This window comes from Gossypium arboreum, chromosome 6 (genome assembly GCF_025698485.1).
Source record: "Gossypium arboreum isolate Shixiya-1 chromosome 6, ASM2569848v2, whole genome shotgun sequence".
Classification (NCBI taxonomy): domain Eukaryota; kingdom Viridiplantae; phylum Streptophyta; class Magnoliopsida; order Malvales; family Malvaceae; genus Gossypium; species Gossypium arboreum.
The window spans coordinates 107,107,268-107,120,520 of record NC_069075.1 but is presented as its reverse complement, the minus strand read 5'-3'; positions in this window follow the sequence as shown (position 1 = coordinate 107,120,520).

The following is a 13,253-nucleotide window of genomic DNA, read 5'->3' as shown; positions in this document are numbered from 1 at the left end:
ACACATTATCATACTAATAACTCATGCAACATATAATCATATCGAAACAAAAATATGGCATGTTCATCAGTGTCATTAATACAAATTTATCACAAAACCCAAGTAGAGTTTTTAGTCATAACTATGCTTATCAACATACAAATACATAAACTTACAGTCTTATATGCTTACAGAGTATCAAAAGATTAGATTTCAAAATCTTATTCCTGGCCCAAAATGGGCCCCACAAATAGACCACAATAGGCCCACATGCCCATGTGGCCCACATGGCTTAATAGGCCAGACCGTGTGGCTCACACACCCTACCTGATTTGCCCTTGTAATCGCACATACCCGTGTGCTCCATGCGGCCTGCCACATGGTCGCGTGACGCAGACTACAGTTCAAAACTAGCTTAATTTTCCATATTTTCTAAGTTTTAAATAGATGTTTTCGAGCTAGAAACCCACATATGATGCTACTGGAATATTGACACTAACACAGCAATGAGATCCTAGACACATCATATACATCTAGGATTAATAAAAACTCTAATATGAAATCAAGACACAAATTCAAAGTTTAAAACTAAAAATTCAGTCCCTAAGATTGATGTTTTGTCACTCACCTTAAGGAAAACAACAACCTTAACACATACTCAATTCATCGAGGGATCATTGAGTGACATACGATAATCTCTTATTAGCACAAGGACATACAACTCCAGCATTAGAAAATAGTAAAGAAACTCCACTTAACCTATCAACACTTACCAACTTCAAAAGAGAAAAACACACTTCTATATAGATTACTGAATGATTAGCAATCACACTTACTAAAATTGTCACAAGTCAACAACATGAACACAAAAAAGTGAAAGGAATGACAGGATCACAATGAAAAAAAAAGGTTTAAGAATAGAATAAAAGAAAATTTTAAAAAATATAGAAGGAAAAGAATGGCAGACTAGGGAAAAGAGACAGAAAGAATGTGGAAAAGTATAAGAGATTTCTTTGGGAAATTAAATCCCACTAAATCCATTCTCTAACCACTTACCAAATTTCTTCAAAATTCATATTGGACCAAATCTTTGGCACATAGGCGGCACTTACTGGGAACTAGCAAAAATATTTTCCATTTATAGATATAGGGATTCAAACACGAGACCTAAAGTAAACATCCAAGGTACTCAAGCACCAAACTAAACCAAATCACTTGACATAATTTTACAAATTCAAACTTAAGAAAATTGGGGCGTTACAAATACACTTTTTAAAATATAATTGAAAATTAAATGCATAAATCATATGCAACAAATGTGACATTAAAAACTAGTTACTAGAAACTGTAAACCTAGATATGGATGACTTGGTTATATGGACATGGTTGAAAAGTATAGTAATCATATTGTATTTGTTAAAGCAAAAGAATGCTTAGAGACACAAGAGAGTTCTTGGAAAAGAGCATTAACCCACGATAGAGATAAGATTCAATGACATAAAGGTAGACATATTTGCCATTATTGTGGAGTTTTAAGGAATGTTGGGCCCAAATGCTCCATACTCTTGAGCAATCTTAGAAGAAGGCAATTAATTTCATCTCCAATTTTAACTTAGTCTACAAAAACCAAGAGGCAGAATAAAAAATAAATATGAAGAAAAAAATACTAAAATCTTGTTGTTCACAACTTTTTAGAATCATTCACTAATAATATTTGGTATTTTGATAGTAGATGTCTTGTACATATGGTTGGAGAAAGTAGCAACTTGAAAAATTTTCAAGAAAATTTAAGGGTAGAGTGACCTTTGGAAACAAGGAGGGCAAGATTTTTGTTAAATGGGTGCTCAATATTTATGGCATACCAGAACTTAAAAACATACTTCTTGCAAATAAAAGATGGCATGCCATAAGAAATATATTTCTTGCTTAATATTCAAGGTAAATTTGATCAACATAATCAACTATGTGATCAAGGCATGTTGGTGAGCTTTACCAGTGAAAGTTACAATGTGATAGATCAACCAATAAGCTAATTATGAAGGGGCCTTGAACATTTGATAATTGTTACATATTAGTGGATCTACTTGGCTTTAACAAATCCACTGCTTAAGAATTAAAATTACTGCACGAACATATTAAGCATGTGTCTTATAGAGGTAGGAAAAGATTTGTTAGATATGATGTTGCTCATAGGCTACCTAAACTTTACGGGTAGTTGATAAACATTGTGGTTAATGTTTGAAAGGTAAGCAGCAACCTGTGTCACATCACTAGTTGCAATATATTCAAACATCAAGTCTCTTGAAACTTTTGCATGTGGACTTGATTGAATGTAGACTGAGATCCTTGGAGGTAAACAATACGTGTTTGGTGAAATTATCAAGATCAAGAATGGCTATGGAAGGAATTTGAGAAATATAGATGCTCATGTTTTTGTGATCATATTGGGATTGAACATGAATTTTCAACACCCAAATCACAACAGGATGGTGGCTTTAAGAGAATGAACAAGGCCATCTTAGAGTTGGTTCATGTAATGCCTAATGCAAAAGCAATTTCTTACAAATTCTTGGTTGTGAAGACTGTAACAGCTAAACACTTTCTTATTTATGTTTTGTTAGATTGTAACACAACTTTATATGTGCTTCAGTGATTAAGTGTTCTGGGTGCATGTGAGAGGTCCCAAGTTCAAGTATTACTTTAGTTAAATTTTGGGGTTTTTCTGAATAAAGCCTTAACCTTGCTCAATAAACTTATGTTTAATTATTGATAAGTTTATATTAGAATGGGCTTATTGGTCTGGTGGTTAAGTGGAGTGTTGGAGTGTTGGGGGTCCTGTGTTTGAATCCCTGCGTTAACAAGTGGGTGTTTTATATTTTTAGTTTTTTTGAATGGAAGAGTTTCTATTGTATTGAAAAACTGAGAGTGGGTGGTTAGAATGTGAATTAGTGGGGAGTTATCAAATGTTTTATTTTATTTTTTCCCATTTTTGAATTTTGGCTTTTCTTTTTCAAATTCTACCGTCTATTCTTCTTCATTTCCTCATTGCCAAAATTTCTTTGATTTCTCTTCTCCTTTTTCTTCATTTTTCCTAATCCATTTGTTCCTTTAGTTTTTGCAACACTGTTTAGCACTCGCGTGGGTTCAGTAAGTTCTCTCTCTCCTTTTCTATCATGGAATCCTTATCAATTGATTAGTAATGTTCTTTTTCAATTACCAGCATAGGAGGGGGATCTGAGTAGTGAATCTCGTATTTCTTTTTTTCACGGTGTCAATAGAGGGTTTCGCTGACGGTAAGTCGAGCTACAATTGTTAAGCTATTGTTAAAAATTTGTTAATAAGACTGCTAAATCGGTGTTGCATGGTTCTTTATTAGGTTTTTGGGCTTGGAAGTGGCTTTGTAACAAAATCATAACAGGTGTGTGTGTACCCGAAAACACAAGAAACAAAATCTGACGAAAGCTGAAAAATAAAACTGTTGACGCCACACGGACATGTGGTCGCCTGTGTGGTAGGCCGTGTGGTAGTTTAGGGCCTTGTGATCAATGACCCAAGTCGTGCACAAGTGACACGTCTGTGTGATGGCCGAGCAAGGCCGTGTACGACACACAGACTCAACCTTTTGGGCTGTATAGGCCACACAGGCGTGTGGGCCCACACGGGTAAACCACATGGGCATGTGGAATTCTGGGACAAGCTGTGTGATCCACACTCCCAAGACCAATTTGGGTTGTGTGGTCCTACACGGGCAGGCCACATAGGCGTGTGATCCCATTTTTTGAAATGATCTGTAAGGTTGCACGGGTCGTCCAAGTCGACTGTGGACCTACTGTAGGGTCTGTAAGCGCTCCTTAGACCCCTCATTGAGTATCCTGACTGTCTGATTTTTGTAACAAGCATGATTTGTGATATCTGAACTAAATGTGTGATCTGATAAATTGCATATTAGCATGTCATTTTTGTATGTTGCATTGCATCGAGGTTGGGATTTTGTTATATGGAAGTTTTCTGAAAGGCTTTTAAGCCTTTTACCTGGCAGCTTAGCTACAATTATCTGATTATGTGCCGCATTTTGGTACAGTATGGTGTGTAGGGATGGGTGGGTCGATTTTATCCCCACATGGTGTGTAATGTTGGACGAAGATGGTGTGTAGAGGCTAGCGGGTAGGATTCTGATATTCTATCTGCATATTGTATCTCACATGGGTAAAGACCCTAAGTTGTATCTAGTTCTGTATCTGTTGGGCTAAGACCCTAACTGATTCTGAAAAGGGCTCTGGCCCCAGACCATTAATTTATGACATCTGATGCGTATTCTGTATGTGTGATTTTTGTGGGTATTACACACTGAATTTGCAAAAACTCACACCTTTTCTGTTTAACCTGTGTAGGTAATTCCCAGACTTGAGGGATCAGTGTAGTGGAAGACTCGACAGTGGCCACATGTAAAAATCTTGGATTGATATCCGCTGCTTTTCTAATTTGGTTATTTATTTGAGGTTTATGATGTAATTTTTAGGCTTGGGCTTTTTGGTTTAAATTGGCTTTTAAACTGTCGATGATTTATTTTTGACAAGCATGATAAAAACTAAGGTTTTTCCTAAAAAAATGAAGGTTTTTAGAGATGGTATCGATTTTTTCTTAAGTACTTTGATTTCAAAAAGCTTGCACATAAAAGAGATGTTTAAATCAAATCAATTGGTACGCATTTTTTTTGGACTAAATAACAAGGTAATAACTGGAACTGTTTTATTTGACAACTCATTTTTAAACACTCTCCATGTGACATCACCAGATTTGGCCATAATGTCTAGGTCGGGTTTAGGGGTGTTACATTTAATGGTATTAGAGCCAGGTTACAAAACTTGGCTGTGGATTTGGGTTTTAAAGATTGGTTTTGAAGAAATTATTTGTAAATAATTTGAAACACTTTTAGAATCAGTATGTGGTACACCGAGTCTCCGATGCCGATCTTGTAAGTATCTTAAACTCTGTTTGGAATTGTCTGAAAGTATGATTAGAATATACTGGAACTACTCTTGGCAGTATAAACTGAAAACTGTAGTGAGAATACTACTTGCGATAACTGACTCTGAACATTCTGATACTGTACTGCATAAAATATCTATTAATAAAATATTAGAACTGTTAACTAATGCATAAAACTATTAATACAGATTAATTCTAAAATTTACGATGAGCGTACGTGGTACTCGTGGGTGGGGTACTAGAGGCCGTAGTAGAGGCCATAGAGGGCTCAAGCGGGGTCCTCATCATCTAAAAAATCTGCTTAACTTGGATACTAGTGAGACACCAGTATCACCTATGACAGGGACTGGGTCACGAGATCGTGTGGCTAGGGACAACTCATTGTTCTAAGCCATGCTACAGATTTTGGAGAGGGTCAGTGGACCCAATACTGGTTTTGGGGGTCGAAGATCAGTTACGGAATGGCTCCAGTCCAACAGGATTGAGTTATTCAGGGGTGTCACTAGAGTCGCCCCCAACATGGTCAAGTATTAGATGGAGGCCACAGAAAGAATTATGGACGACTTGGACTTTACTATTGAGCAAAAGCTTAAGGGGGCTGTTTCTCTACTTCGTGACGAGGCATACTAGTGGTGGCTCACAGTTAAGAAGGACACTCAGCCTGACCGATTGACTTGGGATTATTTTAAGAGTACGTCCCAGGGTAAGTATGTGGAGGCTAGCTACATTGACTCCAGGAGGCGTAAGTTCCTTAATTTCACCTAGGGAGATTGTTCAGTGACTGAGTTTGAGGTCGAGTTCCTGAGATTGAGCCGTTATGCGCGAGGCATGGTGGCGACCAAGAATGAGTATTGTGTCCAATTTGAGGATGGGATCAAGGACAGCTTGCGAGTTCTGATAGCTTTACAGAGGGAGCATGACTTTTCTGCTCTAGTGGAGAAGGTGAAGATCGCCGAAGAGGTAAAACGCACTGAGCGCCAAAACTGAGGAAGGGGGAAAAGTAAGAGGGATTGGGAGCCCTCGAGCTTTGGGATTAAACCTAAGAAAAAGGCCAGATCTGATGGGCTAGTGAGAGTTGGGCCTCTTGTGGCACCTATTGGGGTGGCGCTTTGTGGACATTATGGTAGACGCCATCTGGGGGAGTGTTGGAGGACTACTGGGGCATGTCTGAGATGTGGGTCCACTAAACATCGTGTTAGAGATTGTCCATTGAGAACTGATTAGATGTAAGCTTTGACTACTGGGACTGCACAGTTACCGAGGGTAGTCCTGTAATGCCCCGAATTTTAGCCTAGAAGAATTGGGCTTTGGACTTTTGGTTTCATAAAATTTTTAAGTGAGCATGAAAATGACAAAATACATGTTGGCTTTAAGGGTTTAAGGAATTTGAAGTGTCTACGTTTGTTGGAGAAGTTCTAGGTTCGAGTTTTGTGGTGGAGGAATTTTAATTTAATTATTAAAAGAATCAGGGTTGGCAAGTAGTTGGACTTTTAAATAAAGATAGGGGAAAATAGCATCAAAAAGCTTTGTAGAAGAGTGGCTTAATGACGCCACTTAGAGTGTAGGGAGATGGCATTAATAGCTAGCAAGGAGGTCCAAGGTTCAAATGCTAGTTTAGTGTTTTTAGAAGTTTAATTTTGGCATTCTAGAAGGATAGAAGTATCGTGAAGATGGACTCCAAGGGGAGTGTTCAGAAGAGAAAATTAAGGAAAGGATCAAGGGGTTATCAAGGAGAAAAATGAGGAGATGAGACGGGAGAAGTAATGGACCCAAATGGGGAATTGGGCATGAGAATCTGGCTATAAGGCTTACAAATTGGGGCCAAATGCTAGGTTATGAAGCTAATGCCGAATTTCCTTCACCCTGTTACCAGAAACTCTTTTCTCTAAAAGCCGAAAACCGTTTGCCTTTCTTTTCTTTTTCTTCTTCCTTGTGCCGAATTCTATTCTTCCTCTACCTCATTGCTGACTTTTGTTTCTTTTTCCTTGGACCCAAAGAACCCTCTTTTTCCATACAAAATCGTAAAAGGCTGAACCTCTTTGCCCGAATACCCTTGGAGCAATCACTACTTCTTCTACTTTGGTTAAATCTTGTGTAAATATTGTTCTTCCAATCGATTTCTTTGCTAAGTATCAAATATTGTCCCTCACTCTTTCTAATCAACTATGGTAGGGAATTAGTACTGGATCTCGGATCTTGGCTCATTGTCGAATTGCTCCTTAGGTGTTGCGGTTTTGGTAAGTATTCATCATCCATTGGTTAAGGTTGGCCGAATAGCCATAGTAAAGTAAGAGGGCTTGTGTTGGATATGAGTCACCTATTATTCTAGTTTTAATAGTTACGATTGGTGCAGATCTAAGAGTTGATCGTGGCTAGTGAAGGGGCTGTTATACTTATTGCACAAGGTAAGGCTAATGTGAGATTCCGGCTTTTGGTAAAGTATTCGATAAGTATGTGAGATTAATCTTTAAATGATATCGATTTTAGGTTTGGGCTCAGGAAATCGCAGCACGCTTGCCTACTAGGTGTGTTCATACACTGCACACACACAATGAATTAGCAAAAGTCAAAATGCTGAAATGTCGAAAAGCTGAAAGTTGGGCTACGGTAGTCACATGAGTGCGCGAACACTGCTGGAGAGGAAACCAATAGGTTGCCTGAGGCCCACAGGCGATTTCGTGGACTTGGGTTGAGAATTGGCCAAATAGACCGGAATAGGCTAAATGGGCCTGATGGGCTGTTGGGACCATAATAGGGAAAGATTGATTAATGATGCTATGTGTTAGAAAATTTGTATGTTAGCATGAATATAATATGATTTGGGCCTAATGGGCTATATGAATGAGAATTGGGCCTAGTGGGCCATAAGAATATGAACTGGGCCAGATGGGCCATTTGAATAAGATTGGGCCTAGTGGGCCATATACATGTATGTAGGGGTATTGGGCCTAGTATATGATGATTACATAAAAGTTAATTAATTAATTGAGACCGTGGACAAGTCATAGGGTTAAGGCGTGGCAATGGGTATATGCATGTCTAGGATTGGACCTAGGAAGAGCTTGGTACTTAAGCGGTCTTAATGACCCACCTCCTCTTTTCTGGAATCCTAGCTGGTGCATAGTATTCATTCATCTTAGCTCACGGGACTTGTTCATCGACCGAGGTAAGTGAAAATCGTAATAAGGGAAAAATTATCGAAATGCCCTTAAGGGCGAAAATTACCAAAATACCCCTAAGTGTTGAATTTTAAGCTTTGTGGATGTGACATACATACATATGATGTTCTGCTTAGGTTGCATATAGGGTGGGAACTATGGACCGGAGGAAGTATATGAGGATCGCATGGTTGCCTGACAATCGTGGATCCACCGATGACTTTTAAAGCCCAATATGTAAATGAAGGTAGTTTCGCAACCGGGCTACCATTGGTGTGTGGGTTGGGTGGGTCAATATTTATATCCCCACATGATGTGATGGGGGGCGGAGCTGGTGTGTAGCAGATGGATAATTTGGATGGGATTGCATTGCATGTTTGATGTGTGATGGTTTTTGTATGCTTGTTTCCCGTCGAGGATTGTACACACTGAGTTTGCGAAAACTCACCCCCTCTTTTATTTTATTTTCAAGTGATGCTCAGTAGACGGTTTGATGTTTGGAGGGACTCTGAGTGGCCAGATAGCAAGACAAATTTGGACTTTTTTTTAAGTTTATAAGTTTTATTTTATTAAGTATGTTTCAGACCAGATTGTAATAAGGTTTTCAATATGCTATTAATACTTGAATTACTGTTATTTTCATTGTAATTACGAGAAGTTGAATATGGGTTCGTAAATTATAGTATGTTTTCTACGTCTTTCGCAACTTAATTTTTAAATGATAAGTTTTCTTAAATCAATTGTTTTAAACAAGGCTTTCGAAACTGAAAGGTGTGTTTATTTTTAAGTTAATTAAGGTTTCTTTTGTTTAAGAAGGGTTTTCAATGAAAACACGATTTTCGCTAAAACACTTCAATGTGATGCATCAGATCCGACCATAACGTTTGGGCCAGGTTTGATGTGTTACATTTAGTGGTATCAGAGCCCAGGTTGCAAAACACGGGCTATGAAGTGGGCTTTATTACTTAATTTCTTTTTGTGTTTTAAAAAAAAGAAAAAAAATTTTGAAAAGGGGAAGTCTTGCTGAGCGGTACACCGAGCCTCCGACGTCGAATCAAGTAAGTACTTTTATTCTTAAGCCTGCTTAAATTGTTATACAGTAGATAGTTAGAGGGCTACTGTAGATGATTATGTTAGGATGAAACTGAACCCCGTAGGATCTTGAAACTGTAGAGGATTTACGAAAACAACTCTCTCTAAATACTTTCATATAACATCGGGTTAAATATTGAAACTAACTAGAACTTCATAAAATTTTCAATTTAGATAATATGTGTATCGACGATGAGTGCTAGAAGAGGTGCTAGAGGTCGTGGCCGAGGTTGCGGAAGTGTTAGGGCTGAGTCGTCAGCGTCAGGCCATATACCCAATGTTGGAGTAGAAAAGGCTCCGGCCTCACCCGTGGCTGAGAATGGATAGTACAATCGGGCCACGGGGGATGATGCATTGTCGTAGGCAGTGCTAAGGATTTTGGAGAGGGTCGCTGGGCGCAACAATGGCACTGGAAATCGGGGGTCCATTCCAAAGTAATTTCGATCGAACGAGGCTGAGACTTTAAGGGCGTCGCTAGCGTGACTCTTAACGTGGAAAAATTTTGGTTGGAGGCCACTGAAAGGATAATGGAGGATTTGGATTACTTACCGGAACAAAAGCTGAAAAGGGCAGTGTCACTACTTAGAGAAGAAGCTTACCAGTGGTAGCTAACAGTAAAAGAGGGCACCCAACCTGAGCGGGTCACGTGGGATTTCTTCAAGGCAGCATTTCAGGAGAAGTATGTAGGTGTGAGTTACGTGGACACTAGAAGGAAAGAGTTCCTAAATTTGACCCAGGGAAACAAATCTGTGGCGGAGTATGAGGAGGAATTTCTATGCCTTAGTAGGTATGCAAGAGTTACGGTGGCAACAGACTATGAGCGTCGCGTTAGGTTTAAGGATAGACTTAGAGATAGCCTCAGGGTATTGATAGCTCTACAAAGGAAGAGAGTTTTCTCGGAGTTGGTAGAGAAAGCAAATATAGCGGAGGAGGTAAAGCACACGGAGCGCCTGAATCGAGAAAAAGAAAGGGGTAAGAATAAAAGAGAGGCTGAGACTCCTGGTGTTGGAGAGAGGCCTAGGGCTAGGGCCAAAGATAATGGGCCAGCTAGAGCAGGGCCCCCTACTGTTAATCCAGGGGTGCCACCTTGTGCTAATTGTGGGAGAAGCCATAGAGGCGAGTGTTGGAAGAGGATGGGAGCTTGTTTAGCTTGTGGGTCTATGGACCATAGATTCAGGGATTACCCTAGAACACTGGGTCGAGTACCAGTAGTGGGTCAAGGTGGTGCTCAGCCACCGAGGGGTGGTTAGTAGCCACCCAGAGGCCATGGTCAGGCTAGGGGTGGAAAAGGTTTGGGCCGTGGAGCACTGGACAGACGTGCTGGTCATGCTGAGGCGAGACAGTCAGCGTTGGTCTATGTAGCACGTCGTCGAGAGGACGGAGACGCTCTAGAGGCGAATATTGGTACGTCTTTTATCTATAATGTGCTATTTACTTAGTTTGGAATTAGAGTGCGCAGCGGGAGCGTGGTGTGGTAGTCTATGTTATGCAGCTATACTAATAGTTAGGAATTTTGAGGACGAAATTTATTTTAGGAGGTAGAGTTGTAATGCCCTGAATTTTGGGCCTAGATGCATTGGTCTTTGGGCTTTGGGTTTCATAAAATTTTTAAGTGAGCAAGAAAATGACAAAAGACATGTTGGCTTTAAGGGTTTAAGGAATTTTAAGTGTCTAGGTTTGTTGGAGAAGTTCTGGGTTTGAGTTTTGAGGTGGAGGAATTTTAATTTAATTATTAAAAGAATCAGGCTTGGCATGTAGTTGGGCTTTTAAATAAAGATAGGGAAAATAGCATCAAAAAGCCTTATAGAAGAGTGGCGTAGTGACGCCACTTAGAGTTTAGGGAGGTGGCGTTAATAGCTAGCAATAAGGTCCAAGGTTTGAATCGTAGTTTAGTGTTTTTAGAAGTTTAATTTTGGCCTTCTAGAAGGATGGAAGTGGCTTGAAGATGGACTCCAAGGGGAGTGTTTAGAAGAGAAAATTAAGGAAAGGATCAAGGGGTTATCAGGGAGAAAAATGAGGAGATGAGAATGGAGAAGTGATGAAGCCGAATGGGGAATTGGGTATGAGAATTCGGCTGTAAGGCTTATAAATAGGGGCCGAATGCTAGGGTATAAAGCTAATGCCGAATTTCCTTCACCCTGTTACCAGAAACGTTTTTCTCTAAAAATCGAAAACCCTATGCCTTTCTTTTCTTTCTCTTCTTCCGTATGCAAAATTCTATTCTTCCTCTACCTCATTGCTGACTTTTCTTTTTTTTTCCTTGAAGCCGAATAACCTTCTTTTTCCATACAAAATCGTAAAAGGCCAAATCTCTTTAGCCGAATACCCTTGGTGCAATCACTACTCCTTCTACTTCGGTCAAATCTAGTGTAAGTATTGTTCTTCCAATCAGTTTCTTTGCTAAGTATCGAATATTGTCCCTCACTCTTTGTAATCAACTGTGGTAGGGAATTAGTATCAGATCTCGGATCTTAGCCCATTGCCAAATTGCTCCTTAGGTGTTGCGGTTTTGGTAAGTACTCCTCATCCATTGGTTAAGGTTGGCCAAATAGCCATAGTAAGGTAAGGGGACTTGTGTTGGATACGAGTCACCTATTGTTATGGTTTTAATAGTTACAATTGTGCAAATCTAAGAGTTGATAGTGGTTAGTGAAGGGGCTGTTATACTTATCGCGCAAGGTAAGGTTAAGGTGAGATTCCGGCTTTTGGTAAAGTATTCGATAAGTATGTGAGATTAATCTTTAAGTGATATCGATTTTAGGTTTGGGCTAAGGAAATCCTAGCACGCTTGCCTACCAGGTGTTTTCATAAACTGCACACACATAATGAATCGGTAAAAGCTGAAATGCCGAAAAGCTGAAAAGCCGAAATGCCTAAAAGCCGAAAGATAGGCTACGGTAGTCACACGAGTGCACAAACACTCGTGGAGAGAAACTGATTGGTAGCCTGAGGTCCACGGGCAATTTCGTGGACTTGGGTTGAGAATTGGCCAAATGGGTCGGAATGGGCTAAATGGGCTTGATGAGCTGTTGGGCCCATAATAGGCAAAGATTGATAAATGATGCTATGTGTTAGAAAATTTGTATGTGAGCATGAATATAATATGATTTGGGCCTAATGGGCCATATGAATGAGAATTGGGCCTAATGGGCCGTAAGAATGAGAATTGGGCCTAATGGGCCATAAGAATATGAACTAGGCCAGATGGGCCATTTGAATAAGTTTGGGCCTAGTAGGCCATATGCATGTATGTAGGGGTATTGGGCCTGATATATGATGACTACATAAAAGTTAATTAATTAATTGAGACTGTGGACAAGTCATAGGGTTAAGGTGTGGCAACGGGTAAATGCATGTCTAAGATTGGATCTAGGGAGAGCTTGGTACTTAAGCGGTTTTAATGACCCACCTCCTCTTCTCTGGAATCCTACCTGGTACATAGTATTCGTTCATCTTAGCCTACATCAAAATGAGCCATGTCTTATGGCCATATACAAAAAGAATAAGTTTAATATTTAAGCCTTTACATAGACCAACCAATGACACATACTACAAAATAACCAAAATCTATACATGCCATCAAAACAAAATAAAGTATCTATATACCAAAGCAAGAAAAGTTGATAGTGTTGATAATGCTCCAACCGTCTTCCAATCTTCTCGAGCCCACAAGCTCTATAAAACAAGGAAATGAGAGGGGGCAAGCATTAACATGCTTAGTAAGTCAGGGTAACGGGAAAGTAAACTTACCGGTTATTTAGCATGTAATCATATAAGACATTCAGGCCAAACATTCGTAGTAAAATTTCGTATCACATGTACTCAACCATCAAGTTAGTCTCATGCCAGTACAATGTAACATCCTTCATAGATGAGCTCATTTGTAACACCCCAAACCCGGCCCAGACGTTATGGTCGAATACGACGTGTCATATTGAAGTTTTTAAGAAAGCCCATGCCCCTTTCAACGTCCTTCTTAGTGTTTTAAAAGATAGTCTTTGCTAAGTTAATAAAGTGAATGGAAGCTATGCACCA